This window comes from Dermacentor variabilis, chromosome 2, assembly GCF_050947875.1.
Source record: "Dermacentor variabilis isolate Ectoservices chromosome 2, ASM5094787v1, whole genome shotgun sequence".
Lineage (NCBI taxonomy): Eukaryota > Metazoa > Arthropoda > Arachnida > Ixodida > Ixodidae > Dermacentor > Dermacentor variabilis.
The window spans coordinates 50,856,362-50,872,946 of NC_134569.1; the positions used below are offsets into that span (position 1 = coordinate 50,856,362).

Genomic DNA, 16,585 nt, shown 5'->3' on the forward strand with positions numbered 1-16,585 from the left:
AATTCTCCGACGGCTTGAGTAAAAAGACAGCAGATGATATACGGCTAGCACACGCGCACGAACGCTATATCTCGCGCGATGCGAGGCGCGCATTCTCCCTGGTGTATATACGAGCCCTTTATAAAACCCAGCGCCGGTCTGAGCGCCCGTAATGCCACTCGTCTCCTCTTCCTTTTCTTTGAGCTCCGTCTCCCTGTTTTTCCATGCGCCGCCTCCAGCTCGTCTGATAGATGAGCCGGAAGTACGGGTTAGCTCTGCCATCTCGTATGTCGCACACGCGCGCGCGCGCTGGTGTTGTTTTTCCATAAAACCACCAGCGCAACAGCATGCCGAACGCATTAGTGGAGGCCCGCGCGGTCTGGTAATTGCCACGCCGGTTATAATCTCCTGCAAGAAAGAAAGCCTCTGGGTGGCCCCTGCGCGCTTCATCTGCGTGAAAGAATTCGACGTGCCACATCCGCTTTAGCAGGGCGACAACCATTTGCTTACTTTCTGTCTCTGTTTGCGCAGCGACTTTAGGCTTGGGTTTACATACATGGTAGCATAAGGGTTTACATACATAGTTTACGTTTACATACATATCAGCATACGGGTTTTCCGCCATGTTGGTGCAGTTAGACACTGTTATCATTCCCATGATTATTATCATGTTTAAGTGGCGGAAGAAGCCGAAAAGGAATGTTCTCATTGGCCGCCCATCCGGGATCAGCGATATATGAGTTGTCGTCATGCTGTCATCATTGTCGCCATCGAGTCGCCATCGAGTCGCCGTCGTCGTTGACTCGTCATCGTCGCCGTTAGTTCTTCGAGGCACCATCACTGTCGCCATCGTTGAAATTGCTGACTTGAAGCCAACTGTTACTGTTGTGACTGACACTTGGAGTTTTTATTTTCTAAAATCGCTATTCAGCAATAAACTTTTCCCGGAGAAGTCTAACAGACTTATTGCCGTACCTGAAAACAACCATGTCGTGTGGCACATGTTTTCTCAGTTTACTTTTACGATTCGGAGAGGCTAATAAGACACGCTCCTTAACAATTTTCAGCGTTGCTGAAGATTGAGGGAACCCGAAATGTCCTTCGGCAGATAATTGGGAACAGCGCCAGAAGGCGCGGTGCAAAATTAGACAACGGTACAAGTTCAGACAACAAAGAGCACAACACTGTGCTCGAGTTATCTTATTTTGTCCCGTGTTTTTGTTTGTTTCTCTTTTCACGCTGTTACCAAGTTCTCGTAGATACTTACCGACAAGCTCAGTTTTGAACCCTCCGGCAACTTACCCCCGCATTCTAGAACACTCCTTCCCTCAGCCCTCCACCTCAACTGGAGGAAATGGATGGCAGCGCCACTCTACGAGAGAACTGGTTACTGCTATTCATTGACACTTGACTTCCATTATTCAGAATTGTGTAACGTCTTTTTTCAGTCGTAAGGTGGCATTGTGCTCCCCTTCTAAGTAGAGGAAGAGCTGCAAGTGAAGGATCGTTTGAGAGTGTCCTTCGTTGACTTTGCAGCTACCACGACTCCAATACTTCCTCACCGACGCTGTTATTGCGAGCTGCGTAGGAACGGCACGCGTCTTTGCGCAGTGTGCGACGCCAGTGACGCCAGGTCATCAATTTTTAACGCTGTCTAACTTTAACAAGTCATTTTTCTCACCGAGGATGTTGAGAAGGCACTGAGTTATTCTGTACTAGCAAACCTGCTGATAGCAGTACTTCTTCTGCCGCACGAGAAAAGCGACCGTGACGCACAATATAACAACAAAAGATTGACAAGGGTCGAAACACGGAAAATATCGGTTGGGAATGTTCCACGCGACCACTTACGTAGACTCCGGAGACGATCCTCTGCGATTCACGACCGCTGTAGCCACGATTATAGCTTTGCTCGACAAGGAACCCGTTGCCATGGCAAAAAGGTGTAGATTTTCTCCGCCACACACTCTAATAGCGCCCTCTATTTACCACCTACCTAGTATAACAAACTACGCATCCACCTTTATGGTTGGATCATAATGTCTTGTTAGCTTCCTCTACCTTCCATCACCTCGGTGCAATCAGTCAGTTTCTGGCGATGTTAACCGCGTGTGCAAGGAAGCATGCCAGACAGAGTGCGGTGCCTGTTTCAGGCTTTCGGTCCTCTCTTAATAATTCAGCAGCCTGTTACGATCCCAGAGGGCATAGATCGTTCAAGTCGTGCTCAAGCCTGGCGTCTCAAGGTCGAGCCGTTACAGTCTAAGGCCTGAAGCCACATCGAAGGCCTGGCGTGCATTCCTGCTTAACAAGTCCGGGCCAGAAGAGACTCTTCGCTTTACGTCAGGGTCTTGGAGGTCAGGCTAACTGCGCATGCAACAACACGTGCACGCGCACCATGCCAACACACATACATGCGCGTTTCCAGATCTCATTCCCTCGCCTGGACTGCTGCCTCGCGCTACTTTGCTCCTGAGGCCAGATTGCATGAATACTGTATGTGATGCCGGGGCACGATGCTGGTCGGAACGCAAATTTCGCTGTAGTGCGTCGAGACTATTTGGTCTCTGTTGATGCGAGGGTCAAGTCATTTACGATGCGAAGCTTTTGGCGCCACGAAGAGGATTGCCGACGTTATCGACACCAGTTGGGACTGACCTTTCGTGTTACACAACTATGGTGGAGATGTCCGCGCCGTACTTTAATATTGGGACGCTGTAATCTGTAGGCGCAGAGCACAGATCTAGGCTTACTTGTTTAGTACTCCTACAGTGACCAAAGGTTCACGTGCATGAATAAGCCATGTAATCGCAAACTGATGCAACACGAAAAAAAAAGGTAGTTTCGCCCGTAACCTGATGCAGTGACGTGATCATACACAACTAGCGAAATAAAACGCAGTACATTTTAGATGGCTTCGTGCAGTGTTTGTTGGATTGAACATCCGCAGGTGTAAGCGAGCTGTCTCTTTTCGAAAAGTAAAAGTAGTGCGAGCCTTACTCGTTTGTGGAGGTTGCGCGCCCCGGTGGTGAAATAGGAAATTCGGCTTTTCTTCCTTCTCTTACCTTATACGGGCTTAGCCACTGGTCTCTACTAAAACAACCCTTTAGTTTATTAGTGGTGCATTTCTTCGGCTTTTCTCTCCCCCCCCCCCAATTTTATACTTAGGTTATCTCATTCATGGGCCTAACGCTATCACTGAAAAAAAGAACACGATATCAGGGCCATTCAGTAAACACGAAAAAGAAAGCCTCGCGCTAGAAGAAGGTTAATGAAAATGAAGCAGACGCGATAAATCATTTTCTTTATATGTAGAAGAAGAAAACTTAATTTAGGACCGCCACCGCTGTTGGGAAAGCGACGGGCTAGAACACGACGAAGACACGGACGCCTGCTCTTCCAGTGCACAGATGTTGAAGCAGAGGTTAGCTAATCATAGCACCTGCTGGCGTGATCACGCTCTCCAGGATCAGGATTCTCCACTGCTGCAGCATCGGCAGAGCGGTTGAGATTCAATCATCGGCTTTATGGCGGGATTCAAACGCCAGAATGATTTCAAGCACTTGACGGTTTCTCTGGAGGGATTTTAAATTAGTATAGTCTAGCGAAACGCCGTATTAATTTTGTATAGCACCGAATGACGTATCCTGTACGTGTGTACGTATTGTTTTTAACAACATCATGTAGAAAAAAAAGTAGAGAGCAGCTGAGAGATAGAACCATGGACTATCAATCTGTTGGCCGTCATTTTAAATCCTTCTGTCAAGATGAAATCTTATTTGCCTTGTAGTTTTTCGTAGATGATTTTGGGCTTACAGCTATGGACGGCTGCAGACACCGCCGGACATCAAAACAAGTGGAGTGATCTTATAACAGTTGTCGCTGCAGAAAAAAGACAGAACGAGCACCCGTCTTGTAGTTACCTTCTTCGTGCCGTCGCCATTCGCGAAGCGTTTTTCGCACCTAATCCAACTAGACAAGCAACCAGTCATCTTAAACTAGCTACAATTAGATCAGGACTAAGTATTTTGAAGATGTCATCCGTTCACAGCCGTATTTGAATCACCACGTATGTTCCAAGTATTCATCCTTTTCACTTTCGCTATTTTTCATGACGCCGCCCAATAGCCCAACACCCGCTGTGTTGGCGTAGTGGATTTGGCGTTGCGCTGCTAAGCCCGAGGCGCGGCATCGAATCGAAGCCGCGGCGGCCGCATTTCGTTGGGAGAGAAATGCAAAAAAGCCCGTGAACTGTAGATTCGGTGCACTTGAAAGAACCCCAGGGGGTCAGTCCAGAGTCCCCAACTACGGTGTGCCTCATAATCATGTCGTGCTTATGGCACCCAAAACCACAGAACTTAATTTTCCTAAACAGCCCAATCGCCAAATGGGAAAGGCTTGGAAGGGGGGGGGGCATTCCTGGCTCCCTCTCTCAACCTAGCGCAGCAGCCTTGTTTTGTATCGTCGTATTTTAGCGCAAGTTTGTGCTGTTGGTATTGTTCTGATGTAGGTGGCGCCACAGGACATTCTATTCGGTGGTACTTTCATTTAACACCCCCGTCTGACCGATGCCAGTTGAGTAACGTGTCTTGACGGGTCTTAATTCTAGCAGACTCGAAAAAAACGCATTCACTCGTTGAATTAGGGGTCCCCTGCAGTTTGCTTGAATACAGCGTGAGATCATGTAGCACTCGCTTTTACCATCTACAACGTTTTAGCCGCAATATGTGATTTAATGGCCAGAAATCTACATTGATCATTGAGCTCTAGCCCCTTCCGTGCTGTCAAGTGTTTAACCCCCTTGCCATGCCGGAACAGTTTTCCTTTTTGCCCTTTGGTATCTATAAGTAGTCCACGTTGTGAATGAAGAGCAAAACTATGCCCAAGCAGGTACGCCTCGTCGCACTCGGAGCCTTGCAAACAGCGATCAAGGAACTTAAACAAGCAGTGTGTCTGAACATGGCAACCCACGAGCACAAAATATTGTCTATGTAAACGCATGCCCGCCGAGACAACCCTTGTGTACGTACGACTGCATCCAGTAAATATATGCTCGACACTGATAGCGGCGTTCGATCGTGCCTTCAGCCTCACAGAGCGTTGACATCTTGTCTTGATCGAGCGGGCACTCCTCTGCCATTAGAGCCATACGTCTTCCTCCTTTTATTTTTTCTTCGCCTGGATCTGTCTAACGCCTGAGAAAGATGAGATCGTGCGTGGCCGTCCACCCTCGGTCTCTCCTCCACACAACCGCAGTGGTGCGGGAGCGTGCCATCAATTCGTGTGCGTAAGATCTGTTCGCTCGCTTCCGAGAATTCCTATTAGAATAGTATTTTGGCGTTTCACGGAGACGAATAAAAAAGGGAAACTTTTGCAATGTTCACTAATTGTTTGTTAAGCTTTTAAGTAAGCTATCCCTAGAAAAATTATTGGAACAAGCACAGCAAATATATTGATTTTACAGAATGGTCCTACAAATCGTATGATCTATCTATCTATCTATCTATCTATCTATCTATCTATCTATCTATCTATCTATCTATCTATCTATCTATCTATCTATCTATCTATCTATCTATCTATCTATCTATCTATCTATCTATCTATCTATCTATCTATCTATCTATCTATCTATCTATCTATCTATCTATCCATCTATCTATCTATCTATCCGTTGCTTAGCCTGCTATGTTGTAATTAGGGTTGCCAACTCCGGAGTGGACAAAGTCAAGAGGAAGAAAGCGGAGGGGGCAGGGGGGAACAAGATCCGCCAGTCATTGCGTGCACCTAACATGCACAATTTTTTTTTTGCCCTACCTTGCGGCAATATGAATCAAGAAAAGTGCAGTAACGGTATCCCATTGCAGGTACCGGTGTTGTGAATGGCTAGCACCTACAACAAAAACGCCGCCGCCCGTACTTATGACAATGCAACAGTAGACAGAAAAGAAGAATATGCAACCGATCTGTCATGCATTTTAAAGATGAAATCAAGATTATTGATGGTTATTCAGTAGAAAAAAAAAAGTCAGAGATCATTCCGCCATACCAACTGGATCAAGTCGGGACGCGGGACTTCTACGCTAGAAGGTTCGGACTGCCCCGCAAAATTTGGCACGGTTGGCAACCCTAGTTATAATACTGTTGGGTATGCAATAATGATTTTTTTACTAGTCATAATGAAATTATTTCGATTAGCGTCAAAATTAAATGTACAACTACACCACTTGTCCATCACACATGGAATAGTCGGCGCCATGTTTGTACGCCATCACGTCCTTCTGCATGTTAATAACAAAAAAAAAATGCGTTAGTTTTTTTATCTGTCATCCTCTTTGCATTTCACATTTCGAATTTCACAGAATTATACATCAGATATCCCGCAAGGTGGTACAACACAGGGCCAAAAAAAAGAAGGCCGCTCCGTTTTCATTTTCTCTTGTCCTTATTATATGCAGGCTGCATTCAATCCCTTTATGCAAATCGCTGTTTCTCGTGGGTTTCAGCCGCTTCTGTGACTCGATACGTACCTCACCTCAACTGCATGCCTTAGGGACTTTCCTCGGTAGTGTACTTGTACTTTTTCCTTAGACCAATATAACTTCTGCACGTCATGCAAACTCTTCCTATTCTTTAGTGCCTGTATGTGTGTGTGTCTTTGCGGTATACTTGAAATATTTGTTCTTGTTTTTCTCAATTTCTTTATAGTTCCTCAACTTAGTCTTGCTACATTTTGGGACATCGCGCTTCTTTCCTCTGCCCTCCGACGCTGCCTTGGCACGGAAAAAGTGAGTGTTATTTTTTCTGACTTCATATAGAACACACAATAGTTAAAAGAGTTTGTAATCTCCTAGATATCTGTGGCGGAAGATGACATGGTGTCATTCCGCCATGGCCATTCCAGCAGCGCAAAATTTTCCCTCCTCAGTCCCCAATGTGGGTAATTGGAAAGCACATTCGCGAGTTGAAGCGGTGAAGGTGCTTTTGTGCTTCTTAAGGACGATGGGCTTGTGCGAACATCTGTGACTATTAATGCAATTTCTGTAAGACCACACGAGCCAGCGAACTCACCGCAATTTCCTTCTTTCCTTCCCTCCTCTCTCCCTGCGATCTTTGCTTCTCCCTTTCCCATTTCCCCGGGGCAGGACAGCCAACCGGACGTTATTCTGGTTAACCTCCCTGCCTTCGACTTTTCTGTTTCCTCCCCCCTCCTTGTTTGTTAAATGATGGAAGACTCACCTATCTGCTAGGAACAGCATATAGTAGGAGCCTTGACCTTAGCTTTTTTTCGCGCTCCTTTAACAGAAGGGTTCAATGGTTCTCGGACTTGGAAATGCGGGGAAGTGACCACTTCCCAACTTATCTCCCGACTGAGGTGCTGACAAGCTCCAAGTTCTCAGGAGCCGCCCAATGCATCGACTGGCCGAAATTTAAATCAATCATGCAAGACTGCTGTCGAGCCGACATACCATCCAGCCTAGGGGACGCAATAAAAGGTGCCTTAAAGGCTGCCACACATTCGATTGTGAAAATCTCCGCACGCACCGAATTCGACATTGAGTTAGAGAAACTTCGGGTAATTCGCCGCTGTGCGGAAAGAAGATATAGGCACACAAAGTCTATTCATGACTTGAGATTGGCCACACGTACACAGAAGAAACTACAGCGTCTTATGAACAAGCTGGCTTCACAACGTTGGATGTCTTTCTCCGAGCCTCTGGATCCCCGAAAGCTTTAATCTCTTATATGGAGAACTGTGCAATCCCTGGACAGCAGCACCCATTTAATCCCCTGGCTCTTTACCTATAATGCAAATAGATTGAAGTCGCAGAATTCTTCTGTAGGAGGATTGCCGGTGAAGCAAGTTTCAGTGGAATTCAGGCTCCCGACAACTCACCATTCTTACGTGATCCCCGTATGGAGCGCCTTTTTTCTCTGGAAGAGCTAGAGGCTGCGCTTACTTCATGCAGCAGTTCCTCAGCCCCAGGACTAGATGGTATTACATAGCGCTCTTTGTGTAACTTTGGTGAACTGGCTCAAAAGGCATTCCTGCTGCTGTACAATGACTCGTGGCAGACTGGCATGGTTCCCCAGGAATGGAAGACAAGTCGCCTGATTCCACTTCTCAAAGCTGGCAAGTTACGTTTGGACACTGCGTCATACCGTCCGATCTCGCTTGCTAGTTGTATGAGAAACTTAATGAAACGGATGGTTCTAACGCGTCTAGAGTGGTACCTAGAGCACTATAAATTTATGCAGATGCCTTGACAGGATTCAGGCACCACCGTTCATCTATAGACAATGTTGCCGACTTGGTAACGTATGTCGAATTTCAGAAGGCCTGTAAAAGCTTGTCTGCTGCGTTGTTTCTAGACCCTAAAGGGGCTTACGATAATGTTACCCATGAAGCCATCCTTAAAGCGTTAGAAGCTATAGGACTTGGTGGCAAGATATATCTCTGGGTTCATAGCTACCTACTGATGCCACCATTCTACGTGCTCACCGGGGATGGCCCGACACTCCAGTATTACAGTAGCCGCGGAGTTTCTCAGGTTGGAGTACTAGGCCCAACGCTTTTTAATTTATCTCTTATTGGACTACTGGATGATTGAGGCTTCTTCCCTATGAACTTACACGGGGCACTTCCCTATGAAGTGCCCCTTGTAAGCTGTCCTCAATATGTAATCGCATGAACAAGCGCACAAGGCACTTGTGCACCACAAATCATAAAACTTGTTCCACTGAGTGCAGGCGCAACATTATCTATCAGATACCGCTAAGCTGTGGAAAATCTTATATAGGTCAAACGGGACAGTGCTTCAATGAAAGAGCTCGTCAGCACTGCAGTAACCTAAAGAGTGGCTATGGGAGTCATTTAGCTGCACACTATAACAAGTGTCACTGCACCCCCATATTTGAAAAGACAAAAGTCATAGGGAAAGGAAAAGGTAAGAGGGAAAGAGAAATAGTAGAGCTTTTCACATTAGAAAGGAAGGAGATAAATGTGTAAGCACTCCCTCTCTTGCCTTGTCGGGAAAAGAAATAACATTTTTGGAAGAAAGATTATAATGCTGCTGATTTGTAGATGTTTTTGCGACTGGTGTGCGCATGCTTATGCTGAAAAAGGTGTAAATGTCCGATGAATTTCAAATAAACTTCCAGTTTGCAGTCAGCGCTTGTCTGTGGTATTTGTTTTCTTGTGTCCTCGTCTTTTCCGCGCTGTTTAACCTCAGTTCTAAGTATGAACCAACTAGCCCTCATCAAGATCTTACTAATACTGGAGGACATTTCAAGCACCGTTCGACTCTCTATCTACCCTGACTACATCTGTATCTGGACTTCGGGTTTGACACGCCTTCAGCTTCGCGCTCGGCTTCAAAAGGCGCCCTCACCGAAATTATGCTACCTTCGTAAAAAGGTCTGGAGGTGACGTGGGGCAAGTGTGCAGTGGTAGCGTTTACCCGGGAGCCAATGTCTGCATAGGCCATATTAATCAACGGACAAGTGATATCGTCAAGGAGAGCTCACAGGTTCTTGAATGCTGCGATTGACAGATTCTTGTCCTGGACTTCTCACGTGAACCACTTGAAAAAGCGACTGATTGCTCTATGTCATCTGTTCAAGTTCCTTGAAGGAAAGAACTGGGGAGTGTCCACACAATCCGTGTTACAGCTGTACAGGGTGTTGTTTGTTGGGTTCCTTCGGTACAGCCTACCTGTTATATCCAACACCTGTAAAACCAATTTGCCTACAGTTCAGAGCATTCAAGTCTAAGCTATGAGGATATTCCTTGGATGACCATGCAGTGCGTCAATGGCTGAAACTATTGCCATTGCTCGAGATTATTCAGTCACGACGCGCATCGCCGTCGAGACAATGTGTGCTCATGTCAGGCACATTTCCCGGACCCCTTGCCACCACCTCGCCGACCTCACCGTGGAAATACCCCACACGTCATTTAGCACAACCGTCAGTGCATGTCATGCCTCGCTTACATAGGGGTATACACCTGCGGTCAGGTCGTTGTCTCCTCCACGGTGTTTGTGCTATCCTGAAGCAGACCTCAGTATTCCAGGACTTCAGAAAAAGTCAGATATGCCACCGTTTGGACTAAAATAACTGAGCTTACTCCTGTTGTACGAGAAATACTGTAGCCACGTACACATCTATAATTACGCATCGACCACATCGACCAGTTCTGGGGGTGCTGTGTTTGCACCAACAAGAGGAGTAGCGCTGCGGTTGAAGATGTCACGTGTCGCGACGTCCACGGCTACAGAGCTCACGGCTCTGCGCAATGCGCTTCAATTTATTGACACAGAGAGTCCTGGTACACGGACCGTGTTTTTGACTCGAGACCGGCTTTACACAGCCTTCAGCCAATTCTCAGACATGGAGCTCACGAATAGCTAACATACGAAATCGTCAAATTCCATTACGGGATCAGTGGAAATGATCAAGCAGACAAAGCTGCCCGAGAGTCACATCAAGAAGAACACAGCGTTACCGTTCCTCTTTCCAGGACAGAGGCTGCAGGGCAGCTTCGTCACCATGGCACGCATGCTCTCTTTAAAAGAGGGGAACACCCCAAATATAAGGCGCGTCAGGTTGCACGAACTCAACCCTTCGCTACAACTCCGACCTCCACCCGGGCTTCACCGACGTGAGACGCCGCTTCTATAGCGGCTGTTCTAGGGAGTGGCTTTCACGAAAGGCGTACACTACTTTGATTGGCATGACTGACAGTGCTGCATGCGACGTCTGCGGCGTGGAAGAGAACATAGAACATTTATTGTGCCATCGTCATCGATTTCAGTCGGAAAAACAAACATTATCTATCGCATTGCGACGACTGGATGATCGGCCGTTGTCCGTGCAAGTGCTACTTGAAGAACGTCTCCATCGCTCGTCGGCGCACAAAGCTATGCAGGCACGTTTGTGATTCTTGAAGGCGACTGGCCTATGCGAACACCTTTGACTCGCTCAGTTCCTCCGCGTGTGTGCGCGAGCTCACCGCGGCCTTTTCCTCCCCCTTCCCTCCCTCTCTATATCTCATCATTCAAGTCCGTCTTTCCCGTCCCCCAGAGTAAGGTAGCCAACCAGACGCATTTCTGGTTAACATCCCCGCCTTCTCTCTTTATTTCCTCCTCCTCCTCCTCCTCCTCTTCCTCCTCCTCCACCTCCTCCTCCTCCTCCTACTAGAAGACTTGGCCTTTCTTTTTTTTATCACAAAATCTTACATCATTCATAGACAAGATAAAAAGGAGATTTTGGTGAACAAATCTGGCACCAGTTACTCCTTGTTTCTTGAAGAGTAAAGTTATGATCTTATACACTCTTATATTCTGGCACAACATCCGCCAATATGAAAGGGCGCGCTTCACCTGCATCCAAACAGCCCTCCTTGAAGACATGCAAGCGACGCCCGCACTCACTGGTATTTGTTACGTTATTGTCCTATCAAAAAAAAAACGTGCTAACTAAACTTTTGGTCATTGCAAGCAGACACAAGAAAAACTACTGGCTTTGAACACGAATCTAGTGTTCACTTTCGTATTGGCTTACGTTGTACATGTAAGAAATACATAGAATGTACCGTATACACATATGACATACGCATATACCATACTGCGCGTGTATAACATACTTATATACGGCAGAAGTGCATACCAGGCACTCTTCTGCATACCACTACAAACAACCAACGTTACAAAGCAACTATCAGTTTAGCAGTGTGGACAAACCAGTGCTATATCGCTTAACGTACAAAGCGGGAAGTGGCAGTCTGTCTCCTTTGCCCACAGCAATGTCCGTTTTCGGGTAATACTTCGTGCTCTGGTAAACAATAGCACAAACAAACACGCACACAGAAAATAAAACGAATACGGACATAGACTGCACTGCGTGTACGTGTTTTTTTTTATCTTTGTCTCTCTTTCGGTATCTAGCTTGCTCTGTCGTTTACAACAGCATAATCCCTTCGGTAAAAAGCGTGTAGACGGTTAGCGATTTGCTACTGGCTTCCTTCTATGAGCGTAACGCGATTAGCCATTTGATGTTCCAAGAATTCCTGCCAGTCTTCATAACATTTTTTTTTTTTTTTGCCACGAAGCTTGTTCGCAATGGTCTCCACAAGTTTACTGTCTAGACAGTTTTGTTCAGTTATGATCAGAAGAAGTGCTTCTCAGCAGTTCTGGTTATGCGCTCTGTGTCAGGCTAGATTCGAATTTGGTTGACATACATAAGTCGGCATCACGTCACCGCAACTTATGATACGACTCTGTTCGAATCATGGTGGTGGTGGTGGTGGTGGTAGTCTAAACGTTTATTTATTACATCCGGGTGCGACCTCCCTTCTTTAGTAGTTGCCATCTGCGGAAGAAAGAAAAGGAGGTGGGCTTCCAGGTTTACCTCACTCGACAGCCGCCTAGTCACCGCGTACTCTGAGACGGTCACGTGGAACACGCAGCCCGCTATCACCAGAATCCTAGACCAACACCAACAACTTGCCATTTCGAAATGGTTGCCGCGTCAGGCGTTGAGTGTAGTTGGATACTTCAAATCACTTTCGGGAGCGCTGATGTAGTGGGACCGAATGACGTCATCACGCATCACTTTTCATATTTCACGCCAAACGAGCATAAAACACGGGAGAAACAATTACGCAGTGCACAACTAAATTCAATACTATCGGACGCTATAGCAAGTTCCCATGTAAAACCACGCCCGTATTTCAAAAATGCAAACATATTTTTATCCATATTCTTTATATTTTTTTGTTCAACGTTTCTCTCTGTCTCATTATCTCCCTTTATTTAGCGAGAAAATTATTTCAAGAACTTATTCTGTTGGTGGAATATAAATAGGGATCGAACACCGTTCGTCACATAACCGTATATTGTATATTATTTTTTTTTAATCAGCTTGGCTAACGTTAGCTCTGAAAACCCTAATATAAAATAAACGAGCTTTGTCCGTAGTGATCAAAAGCGCAGTAAATTTAGATATGCGGATCCTGTCCCACTTTATAACTGGAGCAACGAAAACGCTATCCTATTGGTTCAGCTCCGCGCACCCGTGTAGCTGAGAGCGAAAGCGTGGAGCAGCGTATCGCGTGTTCACCCTCATTAACCTTTTCGTTTGCTCCAGTCGACAGCACTTTTCATTTATTCCTATCCGCTTTTAAAACATACGGGGCCAATGGGATTTCTCTGTGCTCGATACCTTTGACCTTTTGGTACAATTTGCACGATCCCATTATTCGTTTCCTTGTGAGCTATGAATGAGACAGCGAACGTCTAGGAAGGTTGCGTAACAAGGATACGTTATATTAGGAAACGTTATGTTAGGCAGCTAAGTTGAAAGTGGCAGAGGCAAAGCGAACAGAAGCCGAGACTCACAAAAGCGCTTCTTGTGTGTGTCTCGACGTCTGTCCCCCATTTTCACTCAAATTTCTGCTCTAAGAACGAGAAAATATGCATGTTAGCAAAGCTTTTCTTTTTTTTCAAATTTTTTTATTGCAACTACCGGCTGCTGACTATTACCCGCTAGGAATAGAAAAGTAGTGCTATGTTAAGCAAATTCCCAAAATCTTCGTAATATTTCGGCACATTTTATGTTAGCATCCACCAAAAGCCCCCCCCCCTCCCTTTTTTTTATGTAGCGACAGTAAACAAAGTGCGATACGGAGCATATAATTTAGCGACAAGAATAACAACAAGCTAGCCAATTAACAGGAAGAAATACAACCTTCTTGCCGTAATGTATTACATTAGAGTGTTTCATATATATAAGTTAAGTAAATTACTATATGCAATTGCAGTACTTCTTTGTTGACACGAATTTGCACTCCCATATTTCGCGAGTTCCATTTCTCCCGCTTGCAGAGTCCTACAACCGATCTTCTGCTATTTATCCCACTTCTGGTTAACATCCCTGCCTTCTCTCTCTATTTCCTCCTCCTCCTCCTTATCCCATTGAACCTGCTTGGAATGCGTCGCCTTTTAAAAGACTTCGCTGTGAAGTTGGCTCACTCGCCGATAGTAGAGGCCATAAAACAATATCTGTTTTCATATTATTTTCAAATTCATGTTCACTTTCGTTCCTTCCGTTAGAGATATTGTGAGGGGCCGTATACTTACACTGGAGAAAACATGATAAGTACCGTTAATGATTCAAAACAAAGTTGAAATGAAAATATACGATGACAAAATTTTCTATTGAAACAAGAGACTGGTCATTTAATTGAAACCTACGCGTATTTTCTATGTATTAACGCGCAGTAATCACAGATTTCTATGTATTTCTTGCCTCCCTTCGCCTATATGCACTCTTCGTTCCCGTTGCTGCAGGCGTGAAATTGGATGGGAGAGAATGTCGGTACGAGACAACAATGTCCAAAAAAGTTGCACGTGGCCTACTTTCCGAGAGAGAGGCAAAGCTTTCAGTCCGGAGTCGGGAAAGGTGACGAAGATTATTTCTAAGGGTGTCTGCGGCAATATACGTACTGATGGGATGTTCCTTGGTGATTGCAATTGTTACGGCTGTTGAAGCGCATCGCGGTAGACCCGGACATGTTCTAAGTGCTTTGTCATTTGTCCTTTGTAGTGTCTCCGGCGGCCACAAGTCCGACTTTCCATTTAGAAAGAAGTCTGACTTGCCAACTTGTTCCCTGAATCAAGCCGTTCTACATCTACTGCGTGATTCAGTCTCCAGTCGAGTTCACATTTTTACAGATGGCTCTTCAGCTTTCACCAGCTCGACTGATGCGGTAGTCATTCCGGCGATGTCAGTCTGCGAGAAGTTCAAGACCGGCCACGCCTCAACATCGACAGGATCGCATCTTTCCACCCTCCGTAGTGCAGTGCTATACGCGCAGCAGCAAGCATCAAATCACTGGGCTATATTCTATGATTCTAAGGCAGCCCTGTAATCACTTTTGTCAGCTCTGCGCTGCATTAACAATTGGTAGCAGTGATACGAATACACTACCATGAAGCAGTGGACGGAGGCCACGACATTGTATTTCAGTGGCTACCAGGGCACTGTAACATTGCTGGCAATAAAAGTGCCGACAAAGATGTCCGTGAGGCACATGGCGTATGTGAAAGCACCTAGATACCATTGTCGAGAACGGATGCAGCGCGGCACCTCAGGGGTCTTCCCCATATTATTAATGTAAGGAAATGGAACATTCCGTAGTTCACCAACCGGCGCTTACATGCCCCAGACCCGCAATGACATTACAACTTTTGCCTAGTTATAATCGAAGGAAGAAACGTTACTATGCCGCGCGCGAGTAGGAGTTTCTTTCACAAACACCTACTCATTCCTAATTGGAATGGTGGACAGTCCCAATTTCAGCAGATGCGGTGTCGAAGAAACGACCAAACATATCCTGTGTGACTGCCTTACACTCGAAGACGACAGGAGTGTTCTTCGGACAGCTTTGAGGAACTTAGGTGACAGAGCCTTCATAGAGAAGATCTTGGACCCGTGGCCTCATGCACCTGCTATATTCAAGGCCACAAAGGCGCTGGTGCGTTTTTTGAAATGCATTAGCCTGTATGACTGCCTGTGGCCGACTCAGCGATGAACACTTGTGTGTTTGTAACAGGGCAAACTGCGAACGTTTTTCTTCCTTCTACTCGTGCAATCCCCTCTCCCCGTTCTCACCGAGCTCAGCCTGGCTAATCTCCCTGCCTTTCCCTTATGACTTTTCTCTCTCTCTCTCTCTCTCTCTCTCTCTCTCTCTCTCTCTTTGTCGTACTCGTTGGCGTCGTGTGTTTTGCTTCAATACTCATCCTGTAATAAGCGACCGCCTATCGGCTGCCTCGCTGTATGCGTAAGAGAGTACGTTACTTTCCCCATTTTCCCCATATTGATGGCTATTCGTTCTTTAAAAGAGAAACTGCGCGCCATCCTACCAGGTCCAATTCTAAAGCTGCACACATCTTGCGTCCCGCAGAAGCGCCCTTTGTTCCCGCAAAGTGAAAGCAACAGAGCACTATCCGAAGCAAACAAAGCAATGCGGATCGCAGGCAAACTGCGCACACGGTCTCGGGCGCACGAAACCTCCTAGTCGGCTCAAAACAGGGCCATCGTTCGTAGTTACGGTGACACCGCGTTGAGAAGGGAGAAAAATTGTCTCTGGGAACTCACTGCGACAAAGTGCGACAGGCGCACTTTGCAGGGAGGAAGAGAGAGAGAGAAGGGTCTGAGCCGGGCGGCCTCTTCTCGGTTCACTTCCCTTTCGGGGAAAAAAATCCCGCTCACAAAGAAACGCACTTGTTTCTAAAGAGCGCAACGCGGATCGCGTTTTTCTCGCACCGCACGCTGCTACGCCCACAGCCGGTACGGACGCGCCGCACGTTCGCAGCCTAGTGAACGCACCAATTCACTCGCGACCTGTCGCGACCTCCCCCCACCCCCCCTACCTCACGTTCTCTCGGTTTATGCGTGTTTGAAGGCGCTGAGCGCATGGCGCCTTAGGCTCTGTTGCTCGCACGCACCGACTACGTGTGCGGCATTCCAAAAGAAGCCCAATGGTGCACACATATCCCGCTGTTATACTTGCGTTTCTGCGCTTGTTCTACGCTTGTGTTTTTCA

The 16,585-nt window shown here is 46.4% G+C and overlaps 1 protein-coding gene across 1 annotated transcript in view; it reads left to right on the forward strand.

Moving 5' to 3' along the window:
- The window catches only part of Elk (Eag-like K[+] channel), a 376,128-nt gene that overhangs the window by 125,349 nt on the left and 234,194 nt on the right, over positions 1 to 16,585 (forward strand). The window contains exon 2 of the mRNA XM_075680464.1: positions 6,685 to 6,764. The gene's annotated coding sequence lies outside the window, so the exon portion shown is untranslated. The remainder of the gene's footprint in view (positions 1 to 6,684; positions 6,765 to 16,585) is intronic.